The sequence below is a fragment of the Halichoerus grypus genome, chromosome 9 (genome assembly GCF_964656455.1).
Source record: "Halichoerus grypus chromosome 9, mHalGry1.hap1.1, whole genome shotgun sequence".
NCBI classification, from domain to species: Eukaryota; Metazoa; Chordata; class Mammalia; order Carnivora; family Phocidae; genus Halichoerus; species Halichoerus grypus.
This window is the reverse complement of record NC_135720.1, coordinates 36100727-36113418: the sequence shown is the minus strand read 5'-3', so window position 1 is coordinate 36113418 and position 12692 is coordinate 36100727. Positions and strand designations below refer to the sequence as shown.

Here is a 12692-nt window from a genome sequence, read left to right as displayed (position 1 = left end):
GTACTTATTTATTTGAGAGAGAGAATTAGTGGGAGGGAGAGGGGGAGAGAATCTGAAGCAGACTCCCTGCTGAGCACAGAGCCCAATGCAGGGCTTGATCCCATCACCACGAGATCATGACCTGAGCTGAAACCAAGAGTTGGACACTTAACTGACTGAGTCACCCAGGCGCCCCAATATATGTTTCTAATTCTGACTTTACATTTGAAATAAATCACCAAGGCTATATATTACATATATAATACAAGCATTAATGACATTTGATCCCCAGATTATTTTCATGTTACACTAACTTTATAAACCAGATTATAGAACCTATTAGATCAATAGTAAATAACTCTGTGTTAGAGGGGCACCTGGGTGGCTCAGTCAGTTAAGCATCTGCATTCAGCTCAGGTCATGATCCTGGGGTCCTGGGATCGAGCCCCACATTGGGCTCCCTGCTCCATGGGAAGCCTGCTTCTCCCTCTGCCTCTGCTGCTCCCCCCGCTTGTGCTCTCTCTGTCTCTCAAATAAGTAAAATCTTTAAAAAAATAATAATAACTCTGTGTTAGAGCTTGTTCTGAAGTCTTTTGATTGCCAAGAAGAAATATACCATTTAATATAATGTTTTAGGGTAATTAAGCTTCAATTTAGAAGATCTGCAGTTGTGGTCCTTTAAAATATAATCTTCCATCTTTCTCACTAATGTCCTCCATTCCACTGCCTACAAAGATAGTTATGTAGCTTTATGTACCTATTGGTAGTTCTCTTGAGCCAATAAATGATCCTCTCAATGAATTGCAGCTTGAAAGGAGTTTGGCTGCCTCTGTAGTTGAACTTCCTTTGCTTTATTTCATTCATTCATTCATTCATTCATTCAACATGGTTTTATTGAATTTTTACTTTGTGGCCACACACAGTGCTAAGTCTTGGGGATTCACAACTGAATAGGGTACTCTCCCTATCCTGAAGGCATAATCAGGATCCAGTGGATGGTTGAGATTTTTAAATAGACGATCACAATATCATATACAAAAGGAAGATTATAGATACATGAACAAAATTCAGGGAACAGAGAGGAGAGTGTTGTGCAAACTCGAACATTGATCATTTAAGAAAGAACTTGGATCACTGGTACTTTGCAAAATATCTTTCACTATACCAAAAGAATTGGCCATTATCAGAATGTATCCAGCCTACTGATGCTATTAGTAATCAAATAGTTAATGTGATAAAATTTTGAAGACATGGATGATTTTAAAGGGAACTTCAAGCTTTTGTAAATTTGTAAGAGGTTTTGATTAAAATTAGGTTTAAGGAATGAAAGTTGGCTAGTGAAAAAGGTCTTTCTGGCATTTGTTACCAATTAATTTAAAACATCTTAAATTTTAAAAGTTGGATTTGGAAATCCAATATTTCATCACTCGACTTGTTGGTAAACTCCCATAGCTGTACATTTACTTATATTTGCTACATTTTCTTGAAATTTAATGACTTACAGGTGGCCCTTGTTCATATTATTCTTTCACAAAGATTCTACATTACTAATCAGTATTCAGTATACTTGACTTTAAAAATGTAAGTGAAGAAAACCTTATCCAATAGAAAAATTAAATTATGATACTAGTTTTTCATTTGAGAATGTGGTCTTCTAATATATTTTGCTAGGACTTGACTTAAATAGTAACATTGAAAATGTCAGTTTTTAAAACCAGCTATAGATAAAATAAATAATGCCACAAGAAGTTTAAAATAATAACCTGTGACATAAGCTTGACTTAAAAGTTTCTTCTGGTCTTTTTTTTTTTTTTCTCTCTGAATAGGATATAGTGACATTTTACATTTACTAAGAGAACTTCATCCAACTAAAAAAATTTAGGTAGATCACATTTATAATTCCAGATTTAGTTCCACTTTTGTTTAATCTTTATGCATCTTTGTATATGTCTCAAAAAATTTTTCTCAAGTGGCCCAGAAATTTAACATAAGAGGGAAACCAGTCCTCCCTTCATTTCTTACTTCTCTAACTTGATATTTTTCTTAACTTCTCTTGATGATAACTTACCAAACTTTCTATTTGAACACAAAGAAACCAAACAGAAAAGTAATAATGAACTCTGGACAGGCCACCATATCAAACATCACATGAAAATAATAATGTTACTTGGAGTCTTCTCATTTAGATTCTGAGATATATATTATAAATATTTATAAATATTTATTAAGATATATGAAGATAATACAATAAAGTGATAAAGGCTTGATTTTTCCTACCACTAGAATAGCTGTTACCCAAGTTGCTCCTAAATGCTTATAATAAAATAAGATCTTTTAGGTTCATTGTTTCAGCATTTCTAGATGAGTAAGCTAAAAGATTAAGTTTTTAAAATAAAATTTAGCCTGAAAATCTTGAATTTAAACTTTAGTATATCATCCCTGTCTAAGAGGCTCACAATAGACAGAGGTAGATAACTCATATTTGGAAAAGGTATGGAGCATGTGTTCAGGATTTTTTTCTGCTGTGTTGTAATTGCCAAAAGCAGGGTCTCTAGGGAAGAATGATAAGATCCAGAAATGACTTTCCAAAATGTACACAAAGAAGAAGCTGAATTGAAGGAAGTAGCTTTTAGTAACAGAATGAATTCTTCAAGTTGTGAGATGTATTTTAATATATATGTTGAAAAAATTGGTTGCAAAATCTTATACACACACTTTTTTTTACTAACATCCTTCTCATGTTTAGAATACAGTAAATGAATATGAGGATATAAATGTAATTTTTGTAGCCCCCTAAATTTTTATCTGATGTACTATTTGTTTGCATCTTCTAGAATTTTTTCCCTTACCTTTTAATCAGTCTTAACTGCTCCCTCAATTACCAGCTTTAATAAGAAATTAGTACCATTGCAATATTTTCTAACTTGAGTCTATCTCAGTGGAACTATGTATCTGAAATGTCCAGTATATAACATATATTTTAAGAGAGTGTAAAGGCTAACATATAGAGTAGTCTCACATGTGCATTAAAACAATGTTGAAATGGAAGTAAACAAGGAGAAAAAAATGCATGTTCAACAATTGTCAGCTTATATTTATTGACTCTTTTGATATACTGGACCTCACCATCTTAGATAAAGGGATGTGAAATGGGACAAGGAAATATATATGTGCCTGTATTTGATGCAAAAGGGTGATGCTATGTGTGTAGAGGTATGGAGGTGTCAGAGAAAGGAGGACCACTAAACATATTTCTCATCATTTGTACATTTCTTTAACTGAAGAGAATTTCCTATAGATATTGGGTTTTGAGGAATTTCACAAAGAATGAAAGAAATTTTGTTCTTTAGCAATTGCATTAAGAAGATACTAATTAATTACATGTAGTGCATGATCTTGGGATAGAAAAGAGAAAGAAGAGCAGAGTCATGGAAGAAATGGGGCAGGGTCTACTTTCTTGATTAAAGAAGAAATAGCATCCCTCCAAGCAGAAAGAGAAAAGGAACCATTAGAATATAAAGACAGGCATATCTCAGAGAAACTGTGGGTTTGGTTCCAGACCTCCATGATAAAGCAAATATTGCAATAAAATGAGTCAAATTAATTTTTTGCTTTCCCAGACATGTACAAGTTATGTTTACACTATACTGTAGACTATTAAGTGTGCAACAGCATTATGTCTGAAAAAATAATGTACATACCTTAATTTTAAAATACTTACTTCATTGCTAAAAAAATGCTAATGAATCATCATGAGCCAGTTCTTATCTTTTTGCTGGTGAAGGGTCTTGCCTTGATGTTGATGGGTAGCTTACTGAGCAGGGTGGTGGTTGCTGAAGGCTGGGGCAGTTGTGGCAATTTCTTAAAATAAGACAAAAATGAAGTTTGCCACATCGATTGACTCTTCCTTTCACAAATGATTTCTCTGTAGCTTGCAGTGCTGTTTGATAACATTTTACCCACATTAGAGTTCCTTCAAAATTGGAGTCAATCCTCTCAAACCCTGCTGCTGTTTTATCAACTAAGTTTATATAATAAACTTAATCTAAATCCTTTGCTGTCATGTCAATAATCTTCAAACATCTTCATCAGAAGTAGAGTCCCTCTCAGAACACCACTTTCTTTGATCATCCATAAGAAGCAACTCATCCATTCAAGTTTGATCATGAGATTGCAACAATTCAGTCACATTTTCAGGTTTCACTTCTCATCTCTAGCTATGAAAGCTCTATGCCGCCATCCTCCAATATAAGGCTGTTTGGTCTGCATTGAAAATCTGTGGTTTAGTGTAGTTACCTTCCTTACTGATCTTAGCCAGATCTTCTGGAGAACTTGCTGCAGCTTCTACATCAGCCCCTGCTTCTTCACCTTTCACTCTTATGTTAAGAGATGGCTTCTTTCCGTAAACCTCGTGAACTAACCTCTGCGAGCTTCAAACTTTTCTTCTGCAGCTTCTTCACTTCTCTCAGCCTTCATAGAACTGAATAAAGGTAGGGTCTCGCTCTAGGTTAGGCTTTGGCTTTAGGGAATGTTGGGGCTGTTTTGGTTTTTGTATCCAGACCAATAAAACTTTCTCTATAACGGCAATAAGGCTGTTTTGCTTTCTTATTATGCATTTGTTCAGTGAAGTAGTACTTTTAATGTCCAACAAGAATTTTTCCTTTGCATTCACAATTTGGCTAACTGGCACAAGAAGCCTAGCTTTCAGTGTATCTCGGCTTTCAAAATGCTTTCCTCACTAAGCTTAATCATATCTGGTTTTTTATTTAAAGTGAGAGATGTGCGACTCTTCCTTTCACCTGAACGCTTAGAGGCCATTGTAGGGCTATTGATTGGCCTAATTTCAATACTGTTGTATCTCAGGGTATACAGAGGCCCAAGAAGAGAGAGAGATGGGGGAACAACCAGCCAGTGGACATGATAAAGCAAATATTGCCAACCCAGCCCCTACTGAAATGGGTTGTTTGTTCAAATTCTGGGGCAGACCAGTTGCCACCAATGAAAACCCTCAAAAGGTGTGAATCCTTGGTAAGAAGGACAAGATGGTAGAACAAAGAGGGAAATCTTCCTCCCCAATATAAAGGGAATAATCAACTTTATTAAAAATTAATAGTTTAATTTAAAATATTGCAGCACAAAAATATTCAGGTATATTTAAAACTTCCAAGAAAAGTAGTCTATGGCAGTGAGAACACACACATTTATCGATTAAGTTCACCATCTTGTGTGGGTGTGGTTGTGGTGCCCCAAAACAATTACAGTAGTAACCTCAAAGATCACTGATCACAAATCTCCATAACAAACACAATAATAATGACAACATTTGAAATATTGAAGGGATAAATATGATAGAGAGGCACAAAGTGAGCAAATGTTCTTGGGAAAATGGTGTCAGTAGACTTGTTGGATGCAGGGTTGCCACAAACCTTCAATTTGTAAAAAAAAAAAAAAGAAAGAAAGAAAAGAAAAAACACACTATCTGTGAATCACAATAAGGCAAAGTGCAATAAAATGAGGTATGCTTGTAAATAAAATGTCCAGAGATATTTCCAGGGAAGAGATAAGTATGGGAATTATTGCATTACTGGACTATATTATAGGTCGCCTTATGTGCCCAACCCAAATTAAAAGCAAAGTTGTAAAAGTCATCTTGGTTTCACATAAAGGAAAGTGTTATCTGTTAATTTATAATCACTATTAATCATTTCTTCAAATACCAGTATTATAGATATGCATTATGTTTATCATGAGCACTCTATTTAAAATTACAGCAAAATCAGTTTTTAAAAATCAAGCAAATAAAAAAATGATGAGTCTGCTTTGTTCCTAGACTTGCTTCTCTTTTAGTTTACTTCTTAAAATCTTTATAACAACTATTCCAGTAAAGAACAGTCCAGTTTTCTACAGGAAGGATTTATATTAAATATTCATTCAAATTCAAAATAAGACATTTAGCAAAGATTCCCAGAACAGTTCATCAAAATCCAAATAGATGGACTCATTAGCTCAAATTTGTAGTATGCCAGTTGGCTAGAGTATTTAGATGTCCTCTCCCCACCTTCACCTCATGGAGGAAGACCAGCTGGCCTATAGACACTCATCCTGTGTAAGTACTGGAGGATGGGAGCTTTCTGATCTTTCCCTACACCCAATTAATAGACCAGCCCTTTGAGATAGGTCAGAGAAAATTTGAGAAAATACAGAGCAGAAATAATAATGACATTAGAGATGGTTGTTCTCAACCAGGTGTGATCTTGCTGCCCAGGGGACATTTCTGATTATCACAACTTGGGGGAGGGAAATACTACAGACATATAGATAGAGGAGGGTGTATTCTGCTAAATATACTACACTGCACAGGACAGGTGCATACAACAAAAACTATCTGCTAATAGTGCAAGCATGAGAAACCCTGAGATAAACTCAACAGTATCTCTCTGTTATCCCTTGCTGGGGCCAACCCAGCCCCTACTGAAATGGGTTGTTTGTTCAAATTCTGGGGCAGGCCAGTTGCCACCAATGAAAACCCTCAAAAGGTGTGAATCCTTGGTAAGAAGGACAAGATGGTAGAACAAAGAGGGAAATCTTCCTCCCCAATATAAAGGGAATAATCAACTTTGTTAAAAATTAATAGTTTAATTTAAAATATTGCAGCACAAAAATATTCAGGTATATTTAAAACTTCCAAGAAAGGTAGTCTATTGCAGTAATTAACACCCTTCACTCTCAGAGAGATGTTTATTAGTATAAATGTATATACCTCCTCTTAAAAGCTAAGCCAAATTTTTCTTTTTTTAAATTTTATTTTATTATGTTATGTTAATCACCATACATTACATCATTAGTTTTTGATGTAGTGTTACATGATTCATTGTTTGCGTATAACATTTAATGTCCTCAATGGAGAAGCTTGGGCAGTTGTTTAATCACTACTTACCTTTCTTTTCACCAAAACTAATTATGTGGACATAGCCATCTCTTGTTTCAAACCCTCTCCTATCTATTAGGTTGAACCATATGAAATTGCCACTTTTCTAGGTCATAAATGGGGCCAAATATTAGCAATTTCATATGGCTCAACCTAATATTTCAAAATTTTATCTCTCTGAATTTTGTTAAGTACTAGAACCAGCTCCAGAGTGTGGTTGTTACTGATTGAAAGATTCAGTTCGCATATACCTCAACCTATTTTCAGGTTAGGCTTTTAAAAATAGTACGGGTGTCTACTGTTTTTGAAGAATGTAGGCACTACTATTAATCTCTCATGACCCCCATAAATTCATAGTTCATCTTCAGATCCTTTTCAGTCATGGTCACTCATGGCCTCTTCCCTTAATTCATTTGATTATGTTTCCTTCTTCTTAGCTGTATTACTTAACTTTTATTCCTTTTTCTTTCCCACCAACTCCCATTGAATCCTTGAAGCATCAACTCAGTTTGCAAACTCAATGGATAAGTGTCAGAATTTGTTATCCATCCAGATAAAAGAAAGTTACAGCTGCGGTACAGGCCCCAACCTTTTTCACTGTTTTTTTCTGACATTGACATTACAATGGCAGGATCTTTGTGAGGATTCTTTGCTGCCCAGGTTTGTGGTTTGAAGACCATGCCATGATCCTTTATATGCACAGTTTACTCCCTTCTGTAATAATGAAGCAGAAGGATTACAGCCAGCACCTAGATAGAGGTTGAAAAAAAAAAAATGAAATGACAGTTACTAGGTTTCATGCCTCTAACACATTTTATAATTCCATTGTATGTTCTTAAAATTCTCAGTGTTAAAGGAAAATCTCTGCAGAAAATGAGAAGCCTTTTATTTCATGCCTGGCAATCCTAGGCACTATACCATTTTTATCATTCAACCAGAAGTTATGAACTCTTTATAATGAATGCCAAGTTTATATCATTCCATTTTTGTAGGCTATCTAAGATATTTGAGACATTATCCATGGTGGTCAAATTCATGTGGATGTATTTATGGGGGAAATACTTAAGTGTTAGCACTGTCTGTGCGGTCCCTTCCTTGCTATGGTGATAGAATCATTTTTAGGCTTCTCTGCTGTATTGGTGTGTACCTCAGCATCCCTATTCTAAAGACGTCTTTATAATAAATTATCCTTGCAAATGCCTGTATTTTCTGAGACTTCTTTTTTGTGATGTTTATAAATAACAAATGCTTTTTAACCCATTGGTATGTGTAACATAGCACATACTGGTCGGTTTATTGAATTGAGTAGTAGCTGTACTATACAAAGCATTCTTCAATCCCTAAGCAAGCAATGATCTTGCCATTGTTTAGATCCTGTGCACGAGGGTAAAGTTGTTTCAGTTAGCTTTTGCTACATAACAAATTAACCCCAAAACATAGAAGCTTAAAACAACAACTGTCTATTTAACAACAAATGTGAGTGGGCAGTTCAGACTGAGATTCACTGTGCAGTTCTGGTTGGGCACCTTCATGGCTGGTTAGAGGACTGAGGAAATTGTGCTAGGTCTCTATCATCAATGATGTGGCTAGGGGATCTACAGGGATCCAAGAGGGAGAGTAGAAGGAATTCCTTTTGAGGCGAGGCTCAGAACAGGCACAATTTCACTTTCACCAAATTCTTTTAGCCTATGCAAGTTATAAGGCCAGCCCTGATTCAAGAGTTGAAGAAATAGATTTCACCTTTTGGTGGGAGAAGCTGCAGAGTTGTAAGGCGGTGTGCATACACAGGGATGATTGGAGAGCCACAACAATTTTTGCTGTTTACCCTAAGGTCTTTCTCTGGTTTGCAATTAGGTGAATGTGATTGTTCATTCATTCAATATATATATATATATATTTTTTTACTATCTAAGGTACTATCTCTTCCCTTGTAAAAATACACTCAGTGGTTAGTACAGGAGATGTTGTATTTCTGTTTCTGTGTCTACAATGTTTCTATTGTACTTTCCAGTTTGTAATGGGAAGAATAGGAAGAATAAGTAAAAGTCCAGGCCACGGTGCCTTCATACACTCAACAAACATTTACTAAAGTACCAGCTACGGGCTAGGCTGAGGATATAGCAATGAACAAGAAAGGCAAAAGCCCCTCCCCCCACGGATCTCTTCTTCTAGCTGTTGGCATCATGATATGTCATTCCACAAGGTAGTAACCACCAATTATCAGCTCACTTGTAGCATTTAACTGTGTTGTTTTCACCTTTGCGATTTGCTCCATCAGTAACTGCAGTCTTAATTGTAGTTCACTAAGACAGTCACAAAGACATTCATTTATGCTGGCAAAAATGAAATATCTCTGCCTACTTTTGTTTTGGTTTCAAGGAGAATATATGTCTTTCTTCCGTGACCACCATGTTGATGTGCTAATATGTGTTTGTAAGATGGCTAAGTAGGGTTAAAGATACAGATTGTGGCCGTGGAACAGAGCGGAGTTAACGGGCCCCTTGGAGAAACGACCCTAAGACCTTGGCTTCGTTTGCAGCCTGTTCTAGCCAGCTGAAATCCCTGCCAATTAGGAGGGTTCCCTAGAGAGAGACTCAGAGAGCATCAGCATAAATTTAAATTCTGGACCCCCAAGTATAGTTTCCAAAAGAGCTTTCTTGTCCTTTGCTAATTACAAAGTAAACATTTCTCCAGCAAAAAGACACTTCCTCCTTTCATGCTTCTGTCCTCCCTCCCACCTCCCTAATACAGCCACTCCTTGAAACTGCTGGTGTTGCTGAAACCTCTTTGGCAGAGAAGACACCCAACATTTGAAGGCACAAAAGAATTATTCTTTCCCTAGATCATTATCTTGTCCTCTTTTTACCTACTCCAGCAACTGCTTCATGGAAGCGTTACACTAACTTTGTAGATTGTTGTAGCCTTGCAGAAAGGACTCAGGCCTCCCAAGAGGTGTGATCAGGCAAATATAACCAGATTACAATCAAATTCTGTGACATCACTGAAACAGAAACATTCTCAAACTTGTTTACATTAGAACCATATCATGTTTAGCATCATGAATGGAAATTCACCATTCAAATGGTTTAATCTTTATACATTACTGTCAAACCAGACCCCAAATAGGGTGAGGTATAATTTTTATTTTTTTTATATTTTTTTCTTTCAAAAAGCTTTATGTTTTATTCATTTATTTTATTTTATTTTATTATGTTAGTCACCATACATTACATCATTAGTTTTTGATGTAGTGTTCCATGATTCATTGTTTGCATATAACACCCAGTGCTCCACGCAATACGTGCCCTCCCTAATACCCATCACCGGGCTAACCCGTCCCCCCATCCCCCTCCCCCCTAAAACCATCAGTTTGTTTCTTAGAGTACATAGTCTCCCATGGTTCGTCCTCCCCTCCGATTCCCCCCCCCTTCATTTTTCCCTTCCTACTATCTTCTTCTTTTTTTTTTTTTTAACATATATTGTATTATTTGTTTCAGAGGTACAGGTCTGTGATTCATCAGTCTTACACAGTTCACAGCACTTACCATAGCACATACCCTCCCCACTGTCTATCACCAAGCCACCCCATCCTTCCCACCCCCCACCACTCCAGCAACCCTCAGTTTGTTTCCTGAGATTGAGTCTCTTATGGTTTGTCTCCCTCTCTGGTTTCATCTTGTTTCATTTTTTCCTCCCTTCCCCTATGTTCCTCTCTCTTGTTTCTTAAATTCCTCATATCAGTGAGATCATATGACACTTGCCTTTCTCTGATTGACTTATTTCGCTTAGCATAATACCCTCTAGTTCCATCCACGTCATTGCAAATGGCAAGATTTCATTTTTGATGGCTGCATAATATTCCATTGTATAAATATATACCACATCTTCTTTATCCATTCATCTGTTGATGGACATCTAGGCTCTTTCCATAGTTTGGCTATTGTGGACATTGCTGCTATAAACATTAGGGTGCACATACCCCTTTGGATCACTACATTTATATCTTTGGGTAAATACCCAGTAGTGCAATTGCTGGGTCGTAGGGTAGCTCTATTTTCAATTTTTTGAGGAACCTCCATACTGTTTTCCATAGTGGCTGCACCAGCATGCATTCCCAGTAACAGTGTAGGAGGGTTCCCCTTTCTCCGCATCCTCGCCAACATCTGTCATTTCCTGACTTACTAATTTTTGCCATTCTGACTGGTGCGAGGTGGTATCTCATTGAGGTTTTGATTTGTATTTCCCTGAAATGTACTCTCTATCCCTATACTCTGAAGAGTTTTAATCAAGAAAAGATCCTGTACTTTGTCAAACGCTTTTTCTGCATCTATTGAGAGGATCATACGGTTCTTGTTCTTTCTTTTATTAATGTATTGTATCACATTGATTGATTTGTGGATGTTGAACCAACCTTGCAGCCCAGGAATAAATCCCACTTGGTCGTGGTGAATAATCCTTTTAATGTACTGTTGGGACCTATTGGCTAGTATTTTGGTAAGAATTTTTGCATCCATGTTCATCAGGGATATTGGTCTGTAATTCTCCTTTTTGATGGGGTCTTTGTCTGATTTTGGGATCAAGGTAATGCTGGCCTCACAAAATGAGTTTGGAAGTTTTCCTTCCGTTTCTATTTTTTGGAACAGTTTCAGAAGAATAAGTATTAATTCTTCTTTAAATGTTTGGTAGAATTCCCCCGGGAAGCCATCTGGCCCTGGGCTCTTGTTTGTTGGGAGATTTTTGATTACTGCTTTAATTTCCTTAGTGGTTATGGGTCTGTTTAGGTTTTCTATTTCTTCCTGGTTCAGTCTTGGTAGTTTATATTTCTTTAGGAATGCATCGATTTCTTCCAGATTGTCTAATTTGTTGGCATATAGTTGCTCATAATATGTTCTTATAATTGTTTGTATTTCTTTGGTGTTGGTTGTGATCTCTCCTCTTTCATTCATGATTTTATTTATTTGGGTCGTTTTTCTTTTCTTTTTGATAAGTCTGGCCAGGGGTTTATCAATCTTGTTAATTCTTTCAAAGAACCAGCTCCTAATTTCATTGATCTGTTCTACTGTTCTTTTGGTTTCTATTTCATTGATTTCTGCTCTGATCTTTATTATTTCTCTTCTTCTACTGGGTTTAGGCTTTATTTGCTGTTCTTTCTCCAGCTCCTTTAGGTGTAGGGTTAGGTTGTGTATTTGAGACCTTTCTTGTTTCTTGAGAAAGGCTTGTATTGCTATATACTTTCCTCTTAGGACCACCTTTGCTGCATCCCAAAGATTTTGAACAGTTGTGTTTTCATTTTTATTTGTTTCCATGAATTTTGTTTAATTCTTCTTTAATTTCTTGGTTGATCCATTCATTCTTTAGTAGGATGCTCTTTAACCTCCATGTATTTGAGTTCTTTCTGACTTTCCTCTTGTGATTGAGTTCTAGTTTCAAAGCATTGTGGTCCAAAAATATGCAGGGAATGATCCCAGTCTTTTGGTACCGGTTGAGACCTGGTTTGTGACCTAGGATGTGATCTATTCTGGAGAATGTTCCATGTGCACTAGAGAAGAATGTGTATTCTGTTGCTTTGGAATGGAATGTTCTGAATATATCTGTGAAGTCCATTTGGTCCAGTGTGTCATTTAAAGCCTTTATTTCCTTGTTGATCTTTTGCTTAGATGATCTGTTCATTTCAGTGAGGGGGTGTTAAAGTCCCCTACTATTATTGTATTGTTGTCAATGTGTTTCTTTGCTTTTGTTATTATTTGGCTTATATAATTGGCTGCTCCCATATTAGGGGCATAGA

At 36.4% G+C, this 12692-nt stretch overlaps 1 protein-coding gene across 3 annotated transcripts in view; it reads left to right on the top strand.

The window, feature by feature from the left end:
* Positions 1 to 12692, top strand: part of RSPO3 (R-spondin 3) — an 89360-nt gene that overhangs the window by 40958 nt on the left and 35710 nt on the right. The gene's annotated exons all lie outside the window — the stretch shown is intronic.